Raw genomic sequence first — 11,462 nt, 5'->3', positions numbered from 1 at the left:
TTCCGCAAGATGTCATGGCCGTCTCCAGCATCCCGGGTCATCCACTGGTTTCTCCAGGGAGCCGATCAACCATCCTTCACCCAGAGTTGCATTGCATCACGAGGTCTTGAAAATCGTGTCTTAACCGGTCTTGGTTATTTAATCAACCTCGCATCACTCGTGTTATGCACTCAACCGAAATCCCGTCTACTCAAGCATAGCAATATGAAATTTGTCGTCCCGGGGCCAAGTATCGGGGTTGTTGTGTGCCTACCACATGATACTACAACCTATACTAAAATTTCCAAGTACCTAAGCAGCATGCAATTGGGTAAAGAAAGGTGAAACTACCATGCATCGAAAAACATAGGAGATAGTATGATCAAAATGACTTGCCTGGCGATGTTGACGAAGAAGAATTTTCGTTCTCGGGAAATACGTGATAGAACTATTCGTCACTCTCCGATGAAATCTATATAATCAAACATAGTATTCACATAAGCACTCACACTAGCAATCATTCTAGCAATCAATTAACAAACAGCAATAAAAGTTGATGCAATCAAAAATCAATAAGAGAGAGCGGATAAAAATCCAAAGGAAATTTCAAAGAAGCTAGGAAGCCTTCTACTACATCAAACACTATATAGTTTTTGTTCTAACTGAAAATAAAACACTAAAATAGAAAAAATAACAGAAAACAAAATATAAAATAACTAAGATAACAGAAGTAAAATTTACAAAACAATATTATTTTATAAGTATTTTCAAAATAGGAAATCAAACTAGCAATGCAATCAATTCGCAAGTTAGTATAGAACTAGAATTGATTCCATGCAAACAAATAAGAATAAATAAAATAAAAATAAAAAAATTGTTGAAAAGTTACTGGTAAATATCAAAAACAAAATATAACTTGTCACAATTACAAAAAAAAACAAATTAAGAACAATTAATACAAAAGAAATAGCAAGAAAACAAAAAAGGCTAAAACAGAATTATTTTTCTTAAAACACTAAGTAAAAATATTAAAAAAATTGAAACTTAAACTACTGAAAGATATGACCAATAGGAAACAGTAGCAAAAGGAATTAATTTAAAAGCTATTTTAAACTCCCGGTATAAGCAAAACAAGCTTTAAATCAAATCTGATCTAATTCAAATTTTATAAATCCAAACATAGACAAATTATATATTTTCGGGAACTACAAGAAATTTGTGATCTAACGCAAAAAGAATCACCTAATTCGGAGTTATAGACTAATAGATATGAATTTTATAAGATTGCAATTTTCTGAAAAAACTGCAATACGGGATTTCGTGAATCTCACCGTGGTTGACACAGAGGAAGAACTCCGGCGAGGTGGCTGCTCCAGGGAGGTGGCGAGGTGAGGAGTAGCACGGAAGGGGGTGGGGCGCTGGAGAGGCTCGGCAGGGGTGATGGGGAAGCGCCATGAGACCTACTGTACTCCGTTCTTGACAGGAAGATGAGGATGGTGGCGCCGTGGCTACGAGCAGGGAGAAGGCGAGGTGATGGGGAAAATGGAACGAGGAGAGGAGGGGCGTTCTTATAGGGGTGGTGGGAGACTCGGGAAGGAAGTGTAGCCCGCGAATCGGGGGAGGGAAGCTTCCTCGGAAGCTTCTCCCATGGCCACACAAGGAAGCTCGTGAGGATGAAGAAGAAGGTGGGATTGGGCCAGATTGGTTTCCTAACGTGGCCCAAGTACATTCCTAAAATAAGAGATATCTTTCCCTTTTTATTAAAACAGGAATTAATACGATTAAAAGGAAATAGAATATCCTCGGAGTATAGGGGTATAATATATTAAAATTTTCAGAAAAATAAATCCAAAAAAATGGGCATTTTTCCACTACCAAAATAAATACTTCAAAAAAATGTTTTTTAGAAAATCCCTAAATTGGTTTATTTTCTTTTTGCAAATATTTTTCAAATAAACCTTGGGTTTTATGGTCCAAATATTTCAAAGGAATATCCCCGGTTTGGAGGGTCATGTTCCTCCTCTCTTTCTTGCTTGGCAAGAATTATTTTTGGGGTATTTCTCGGGGAAGAAAATATAGAAGCAAGGGCAAATATTTGAAAGGATTCAAATGCAAACTCCGTTCAAATTATTTATAGTTGAAGAAGTCATGTCATCTTCTCTCTTTGCTTTTAAATGATTGAATTTGAATTCTCGGAGAAGGGGAAAGTCATTTTATTCCCTCTCATTCAAAAGTTTTGAAAAGTTTTCAAATTTCACTCAAGCTTTCAATCACTCAAGCGAACAAACAATCAATCTAATAATTTTATTAACATTCCAAAATTTGGGATGTTACAACCGAACTCCGTGATTAGGAGACTAAGGGCATATCCAACATTGTTTCCTAAATCAGACTTACTATCCATTGCGGACGTGCCGCGAACACATGTGCAAACATGGATATGAGATCGGGTCATCCTATCATGTCCCTTAAACGTCCATCTCCGTTTTTTGTCATTGTCCATCGAACTTTTTTTTCATGCCCATCAACTTTTGTTAGGGGTCTTTACCTTTGAGATTTGATAAAATGGGTTCCAGGTTCTTCTGGGAAGTTGACACCAAAACACACACATACCAAATGATGAGATGGGTTGATCTCTGTTGGCATAAAAACCAGGGAGGCTTAGGCATTTGCAACTTGACAAAGATCAATCTAGCTCTCGTTGGCAAGTGGATCCGAAAGATCTCTCGAAATGATAACGAGTTTTGGGCTAGGATTCCTAATGCCAAATACTTCATGAATTGTTCCTTCTTTTTTTGTAACACGAGGGGATCATAGGTTTGGAATGGGGTCATGAAATGCAAAGAAAACTTCAACTTAGGAGCTAAATTCACTATCGCTAACGGGAAAGATACAAAATTTTGGCTTTCAACATGGATACGGGTATGGCCTCTTTGTGCTTCAGTTCCCTCCCTGTTCGTCATCGCGGGCGATCCACAAGCACTTTCAGTGAAGTTTTCATGGACAAATCTACCAATGTAGGTTTCCTAAGATCCTTAGTGCTCGCAAAATCAGTTTCCCTTGACAATCTATGAGCTTGTATTGAGCATATTACCCTCAGTGGGGATCAATATGCGATTAGCTGGGAGCTAAAGCCCTCGGGTAAATTCCCTATCAAATCTGTCTACATCAAGCTAGTTCGTAGGCCCAAAGTTCAGTACACCAAGGACCTTTGGGCTACCCATGTGCCCTTAAAATTGTGTATTTTCATTTGGTAAATGGTTGTGGACCGACTCTCCTCTAATATTAACCTTCAAAAGCGTCATGGTCCGGTCACGCTGGAAAACGCCAACCATATATTGTTCTAGTGTGCCCCAACAAAATTCTTTTGGAGTTGCAGTCGAGAATGTTATGGTCCATCCTGCAACCCAAACTCGATGATACATATTTTAGCACCATTAAAGAACTCTTGCGGGGAGCTATGTCGCCTAGTTTGGATAATATTTTTTGCTTTAGCTTGGGTGCCATGGACTACTCATAGCAAATTAGCCACTAAGGGAACCATCCCATCCCATCCTGCTAACTATATCTTTAAATGGTTTCTACTTTTAGCAATGGCTCCTCTATGGAGGAGGAAGGACTATGAGGTGATGGCTCATATCCTTCTCAAGACCATCTTCATGTCATCTATATGAACTCTTGAGTTGGAGCTAGTCAGCTCGTAGTGATCTTAACGCTCATTTTAAATCGCGATATGTGTCTCTATTTTATTTTCCTTGCTTGGTTTCTAAGAACGCAAAATTGTGCTATCTTGGCCTATGTTGACTTTATTAGTTTTAAGCCGACGTCCTTTTGTGCCTGTTCTTAATTACCAAAAAATAAAAGGAAAATACTACCCTCCAACCGGCTGATGCATGCGCGAGCTTCCGCCGCAATATATCTTTTTCAACTTGGCTCTTGTTTCAAAAGGTTTCTGCAATATATCTTTTGTTTCAGAAAGAAAAATGTTTTGATGGTGAAGGATTTTTTTTCTATAATAGGGGTCTTGTTTCAGAAACATAGCCCGAGTTGCCGCACCGGAGGAGTGCTCGACGTTAGTGAGTGAGTGGTTACACATCGCAACATGAGACATGTTTCGGAAACATAGCTCTAGTTGCAGAAAACGCTGAAGGAACGTCGGGTGTGAGAGGTCATCGTCGTCGTGCTCGAGTGGAGCTAGCAGCTGCTCGCGAGGCTAAGGATGATGAGGAGCAGCAACTCGTTGGCTGATGCACACGCGAGCGTCCGCCGCTTTCATAGTCATCCGATCAATCGTGATCGAGCGCTCACATTGTCCACAAGTCAGTCTCGTGCAACCAGTTTTTTTCCTGCAATAAGGGTCCTGTTTCACTAGATTTCTGCAACATAGGACTAGTTTTAGAAAGAAAAATAGATTCAATGGTGAAGTATTTTTCTCCAACTGGGCTCTTGTTCCAAAAGGTTTCTACAATATATATTTTTGTTTCGGAAAAAAAATTGTTTCAGTGGTTGAGGTTTTTTTCTGCAACACGGGTCTTGTTTCAGAAACATAACTTGAGTTGTCGCGTCGGAGTAGCGCTCGACGTTAGTGAGTGAGTGGTTAGACATTGCAACATGAGGCATGTTTCACAAAGATAGCTCTAGTTGCAAAAAACGTTGAAGAAGCGCCAAACGTGAGAGGTTGCCACCGTCGTGCTGGAGTGAAGCTAGCAACTGCTCGCGGGGCTGAGGTAGAGGAGAAACATCAACTCCGGCAAGCGTGATAAAAATTTCCAACATAGGAAAGAATTACAAGGATGAAAAGGATATGATGAACACGGACAACTGAATTAAATTCATCGGTAAGGCTGACAAGATTGAATAAAGATGAACACGAAGCTCCTGAGAATCTTCACAATGAACCCCCGGGAGGAGAGAAAAGAACAGACAGCGGAAGCATAATGAAAAGAAAACTCTTGGATGAAAATTGAATCACTGAGAAAAAGGGCGGGAGGGTGGGGAAAAACAAAGACAACTTGGGACAAATGAGACGAACTCCGGTAAGAATTGAGAGAATGATCTTGGAAAATTGGAGAGGTTTGAATTCAGTTCCAGAGAAGCACACCAGTTGAATGGAATTGTTACGATGACTCCGGTTGAAAAGGAATTGACATGATAATTGATAGAGCAAAAGAATTAATACTCTCATAAAAATATGAGAACACCTCTTAGGAAAGATCTGAAATCACCACTTGACATCGAAGCAACTTGAATAACCATATTCAACAAAACAACGGATGAGGCTTATGAAACAAGCCAGAACAAACTCATGAGAAAGATTTCGTCCGATATTTTCGTGGACAGGATCGCACGGGCTCGATTTTACAGTAGCCATCAAGTGCAAGGGAGTGCACCCGACATACGAAGCATCCCTGAGTCGTAGCAAGCTACAAGGACTCTTTAAGACACAACGTGTACCGCTGTAAGTCGACCGTGAACAAACAAATCCACTAGATGTCGAACCCCAACCTAACATCATGCATTTGTTGGAACATTGTCCTATAAGCAACTACTTGAATTCCCACCTATGAATTCCCGAAATATATCGTCATGCAATCTGGTACACGGATACAAGGAGTAATATCACACAACTCCTATACTAACCCGTCACTTGTATCACATCCGTCAACACACAACCAGAATCTCGGACCTTCATCTACAACAGACCCTCGTGATCACAACGATACAAAGTATGGCAGTACTCCCGAACAATCTGCACCAGTACTGGGGACATCGGGGTTATCTCGCCACTACTAGTATTGAAGCAATTACGAACATTCTTCATTGAGATACTAAGAAACCTTAATGATAACGATGTGCTCAAGAATCCCCTGGAGCTCAACTCCCCGGAAGAAAATCAAGTCAGACAGGAGGCACCAAGACAGAACTCAGTCACATCGGCATCATATAGATTCCAAAAATATCTGCGTGATCCTAAAAAAATTTGAGTGGGAAGAGGAGTAGAGTAAATTATTACGTCAAGATTCCTCACCAGAGCATAGAAGAGGAGAAAAAAGAATCCTACTCTCCGATATATAACTAGACTCAAAGTATTTTTTCACTAGACTCGACTCGGCCAAGTTCGATCAATCAAAGGGGCTCGTAGGTCGGTACTGCTCTGATACCAACTTGTCACGCCCAAGATGCGACCCTATCCTCAATTTCGCACGAAGGCCTCGTTAGGGATAGAAGTGCATCTCGTCGTGTCGCAAGAATGGATATCGTTACAAGTACATGTACTGAAAAGAAGAGATATATATATACAGAATTGGCTTACACTCGCCACAAGCTACATCAGAGTCACATCTGTACATTACCTAATCATCAAGAGTAAGAGCAGGGTCCGACTACGGACGAAAACAAACGAGAAAATAAGAACGACGTCCATCCTTGCTATCCCAGGCGGCCGGCCTGGAACCCATCCTAGATCGATGAAGAAGAAGAAGAAGCAACTCCAAATGAACAATCAAAGCGCTCGCCTCAAGTAATCTTTACCTGTACCTGCAACTGGTGTTGTAGTAATCTGTGAGCCACAGGGGACTCAGCAATCTCATTTCCAAAGGTATCAAGACTAGCAAAGCTTAATGGGTGAGGTATGGTTAAGTGGTGAGGTTGCAGCAGCGGCTAAGCATATATTAGGTGGCTACACTTACGAGTACCAGAAACAAGAGGGGGAAGATCTACGCATAACGGACGTGAACTACTGATGATCAAATGAATGATCCTGAACACCTACCTACGTCAGAGATAACCCCACCGTGTCCTCGATCAAAGAAGGAACTCACGAAAGAGACAGTCACGGTTACGCACGCAGTTGGCATATTTTAATTAAGTTAACTTCAAGTTATCTAGAACCAGTGTTAAACAAAGTTTCCACGTTGCCACATAACCGCGGGCACGGCTTTCCGAAAGATTTAACCCTGCAGGGGTGCTCCAACTAGTCCATCCCAAATTACCACAAGCCGCATAGAAATCCTCAATCACGAAGCTCGCGATCTCGTCGGATTCCCTAGTGGAAAACCTCAACTCTGAGATTACCCAAAGCATCACCGGAATCCTGATGCACAAGATATCTCGTCAAAGGTAAAACTAATCCAGCAAGGCCTCCCGACGTGTCGACGATCCCGATAGGAGTCGCGTACCTCGTTCTCAGGACACGGCAGATGAGCTAGACGTCGGGATCGCTAAACCTCCGGGTGACCAGAGGGGCGCCGGACATCGCTCGGGTGGGACCAACACTCATGAGGAGCACTGGCCCGGGGGTTGATTAAATTATCCTCAGGGTCCGGAAAGTCCCTATGCAATTTTATTAGGTGTTTAGGCAAATGTAGTACCAAAGTTGGGCCTTGCCAGACCAGCTTTAATCTAAAACGAATTATCAAGGGGGTCCCCATAACAACCCCGATCGTGTTAGGAGCGCTCAATTATGGAACATAACACCGGTAGCCGGAAACTAAGGGGGCAAAGGTGGAACAAAACACCAGGCTAGAAAGGCCGAGCCTTCCACCTTTTACCAAATATATAGGTGCGTTAAATTAGATAGCAATTGTTATGGTGATATAACAAGAAACCCATGCTTTCGCATGGAAGCATCTGCATCTGCAACTAGCAACCCTATCAACAAGGTTAGGCAAGCAGTAACATAGCCAATCAATGGTTTGCCAGGTTGAACAGGTTGAAGGTTTTCATGGCATTGTTGAGAGGCTGAATTTAACAGGTGGTAGGCAACGAGACATAAATGATAGAAGCGATAAAACTAGCATGGCAATGATAGTAATGGTATATGAGGAAATGATCATCTTGCCTGAGATCCCGCTTGGAAGAAGAATGCCTCCGTGAAGCTGACGAACCGACGTAGTCGAACGGGTCCTCACAATCCGGCACGCTGCGGAACTCTATCGAGACGAAGCAAACCGGAAACACAAATCAACACATGAAATTCACCACACGATGCGCAACACATATGATGCATGAGCTACTGAATACATGCAAGTCACGGCATGACAATTCACACAATCAAACACTACACATTAAGGGAAGTTCAATATGCAACGAGTTGCATATTGACGAAACTCCACGTTAACTATTTAGTTCTATCCCGATTAGATACTCGGCCATATTAAATGTGGTTAAACATGGCAAGAGGTGAAGAGGAAATTAAACTACTTATCTAGGCATTTTAAATGAGGTCGGAAATGTCTTATAGCACCTCCGAAACGACCTCACAAGTTAATTTACAATTCTGTCCAGATCTGAACTAACACATTTAATTGGTTGTTAAACAGCAAAACAAACAGGTTCACGTGATTCTAAGCGTCATTTCAAGCAATTTACACATAAAGAACATCTCCAACGGAGCTACGGATCAAAAGTTACAAGCACCGCAAGATATGATGGCATGAATGCAATATGTGTGCAACGGCGGTCACGAGCACTTCAACACATGCAACCAGCAAGAGAAAATGAAACTACACGAGATTCTAAGCAAGATTCATGTAGGACACGATCAAAATGGAGCTACGGTTCGAAAACTACGAGCAAAACAAGAAATCACTACAATCTGCCAAAATCAGCCACATAGCATATTCTACGCCCCACAACTACGAGCTACACAACTCTGATAAACTCAAGCAAGGCATGGCACGAAAGAGGGCAAGAAGCACTACTACAAACAACTAACAACAACTAGCATGGCAGCAAGGAGCACTAGGAAAAGAAGACACAAAATGGCATCTCACACACTATTTCAGACTTAGTGAAAATAACACCTCATGAAAGTGCAGTTTTCAGCTTGAAGGCATATTGACAGCAGCAAAACCATAAGCTACAGGGCTCCAAATGGCATGAAAATTTAAAGCATACTAGAGAAACACAAGGGGTACAACTAACTCCATTGGACCAACCTCAAAAGAGCTACAGATCACAAGATGCAAGCAAGGCAAGACAGCAACAACAAAAATAACAGATCCCAGACTTAGAAATATTTCAGCTCCTCTAAAACAGCACTATTTCTAGCAACTTGAGAGCAAGCAAACAACACCTAAACATGCATTTCTATTGCAACCAAAAATACCAGGGGCTAAACAAAACATCCAAGAACAACTTCCTAGTTGACAACTCCGTCAAACGAAGCACGAAATAAATCCTACGAATTAAACAAAAGGGCATCACGGCAAAATATCGCGCGAACCAACTTGCTCAAAAGCTAAAACTAATTGCACAGAAAATCCATGGGATTTTTCTACCCCGGGAACATATAAAACATGTGGGGTTGCAACACAAATTAAAGCCACACATAAATGCGAGTAAATAACCTATATACGGGAAAATAAACTACTGACAATTCCCTACACGCGAAAATACAAATGACCGCTCTAAAATACATGGAAAAAGGGTCCCTAAAACATGGACATTTAATCTAAGGCATACGGGCTATCCGGACACGCACGAAAATTAAACACGGGCAATATACTATTGGGACAGCGCGTAAATCTAGGCATACGACACGTCAAACAACGTCAAATAAATATGCAAGTAGTGAAATCGTGTTCTACTCGAAAAGTTACACGAGATACATATCTAAATCTTCGCGATCCGACTTACGGGTAAAAAGTTACGGGGTTTTTAATATACGGTTCTTTTCTGAAGAAAATCCTAAATAGCTAATGGGCCGAAAGGCAGGCGCTACATAAAAACCGAAAGGCGCAGGCGGGGGATTAGCTCACCTCGGTGGGCCTCGGGCCCATGAGGGAAGGCTGGTGGAGGCGGCTCTGGCGCTGCTGGGCCGGCTGCTGGCGACCGAGCTGGGCCGGCTGGAGCGATGGTGGCGCGGCCCACCAGGAGCGGTCCACGGATCCGGCTGGATCCCGATCCATCTCCCGCAGGTGGCGGCGGCGCTCAACGCGACCGGAGGAGGAGGGCAGGGTCGGGGAGCGCAGGGGCCAGCCCCTCGTCGGCTTGTGGCGGCGAGGGCGAGCTTGGGCGGCGGCGGCTCCGCCACTGCAGATACTGCAGGGGAGAGGGAGAAGGCAGCAGGTTAGGGGAGGGAGAGAGAACATGGGAGGAGGGAGAGAGGGTCTGGCCTCGCCGTGGGGGGCGCCTGGCCGAGGTCCGGCGGCGGAGCGGGGCATGGAGGCGCTCCGGTGGCGGCGGCTGCTGGCCGGTGGCGAGCACGCCTCCCGGTGGCGAAGGGGCGATGCTCCGTGGGGCTGCGGACGCCATGGGAGGAACGGCCGAGGCGACGGCGGCAGTCCGGGCCCGGCGGGCTCCAGATGGGCCTGGGCGGGCCCGCGGGAGGAGAGAGGAGAGAGCAGGTGGGGGCGGCTAGGGTTTCGGGACAGCCCGGATCCCGAGGTGGAGAGGGGTTGGTTGCCTAAAATTAAGGAGGAGGTCTATTTATAACAAATGGGGGGGCCTAGGTTTAGCGATTTGTCGCCCCGGATTCAGCGGCGCGGCCGGATTCGACTAATTCAGAACGCGTGATGGACGAGTGGTTGTGTAGAGTTTGAATCTGGAGACGAGAGGGAAAGCGGGCGGCGCGGCAACGATTTTTTTAAAACACCGATGACCGTCCGACGGTAGACCGAATACGGTGTCGCTACGGTCGACCGTTCGGGTACCAGACGGACTCCGATCGCGACGAAATTCGACAGGTGGCCTGGCTATATTAAAATAAGACCGCACATCAAATCTCAACCCGATCAGAGAAAGTTTTACGCACGCTTTAAAACAGGGTTTTGACGGTGCCGCGGGCGCGTGCGTGTGCGGTCGGACTCAGAACGGACAACGACAAGAACCGGCAACTAACAACGGATGCAAGTTTTGAAAAACGGGCGGCAACGGGATGCGGATGCAATGTTGATGATGCGCATGATGCGATGATGATGCGACAAAATAAAACAGACACACGACGAAAATGGAAAGGAATGGGTATCTTCTGGAACGTCGGCATCGGGCTGTCACACCTTCGCAACAAGGTCCTGGTTGCAAATCCCCTAAGTGCAAAAAGGTAGGTGTTGCAAAGATCCTCGGTTGGCGATAGACTGGATGACTCTTTAGGATGGCATAGAAATCGAGAATAGAAGCTTGATGTGATCAATTCATCATAGAAGCCCTTCTGGGATTTTGCATTTCAACTTTGTTCTTTTGTGTTTTGCGCCTTTGTGTTTATATTATTCATTCAGGATGTAGCCTTGCGCAGGACATCAACAATAGAAACATTAACTCTCTTCTCTATTATTTTGGGAAACTCTCTTTACTTTTTTAGGGAACTCCCTTATGTACAAAATGACATTTCAACAAGAAATCACATTTGTATATTCAGTTTTCGGTCATTTATATAAAATAGTCTTGTGTTATAAAAATCTGATAAAACAAGATCGTTGTTATAGAAAAATAATAATTACTCAAGACTAACTTGTGAACAGTGCGAGCGCTCCATCAGAATT

Source organism: Hordeum vulgare, chromosome 1H (genome assembly GCF_904849725.1).
Source record: "Hordeum vulgare subsp. vulgare chromosome 1H, MorexV3_pseudomolecules_assembly, whole genome shotgun sequence".
Classification (NCBI taxonomy): domain Eukaryota; kingdom Viridiplantae; phylum Streptophyta; class Magnoliopsida; order Poales; family Poaceae; genus Hordeum; species Hordeum vulgare.
Note: the sequence above shows the minus strand (reverse complement) of the source record.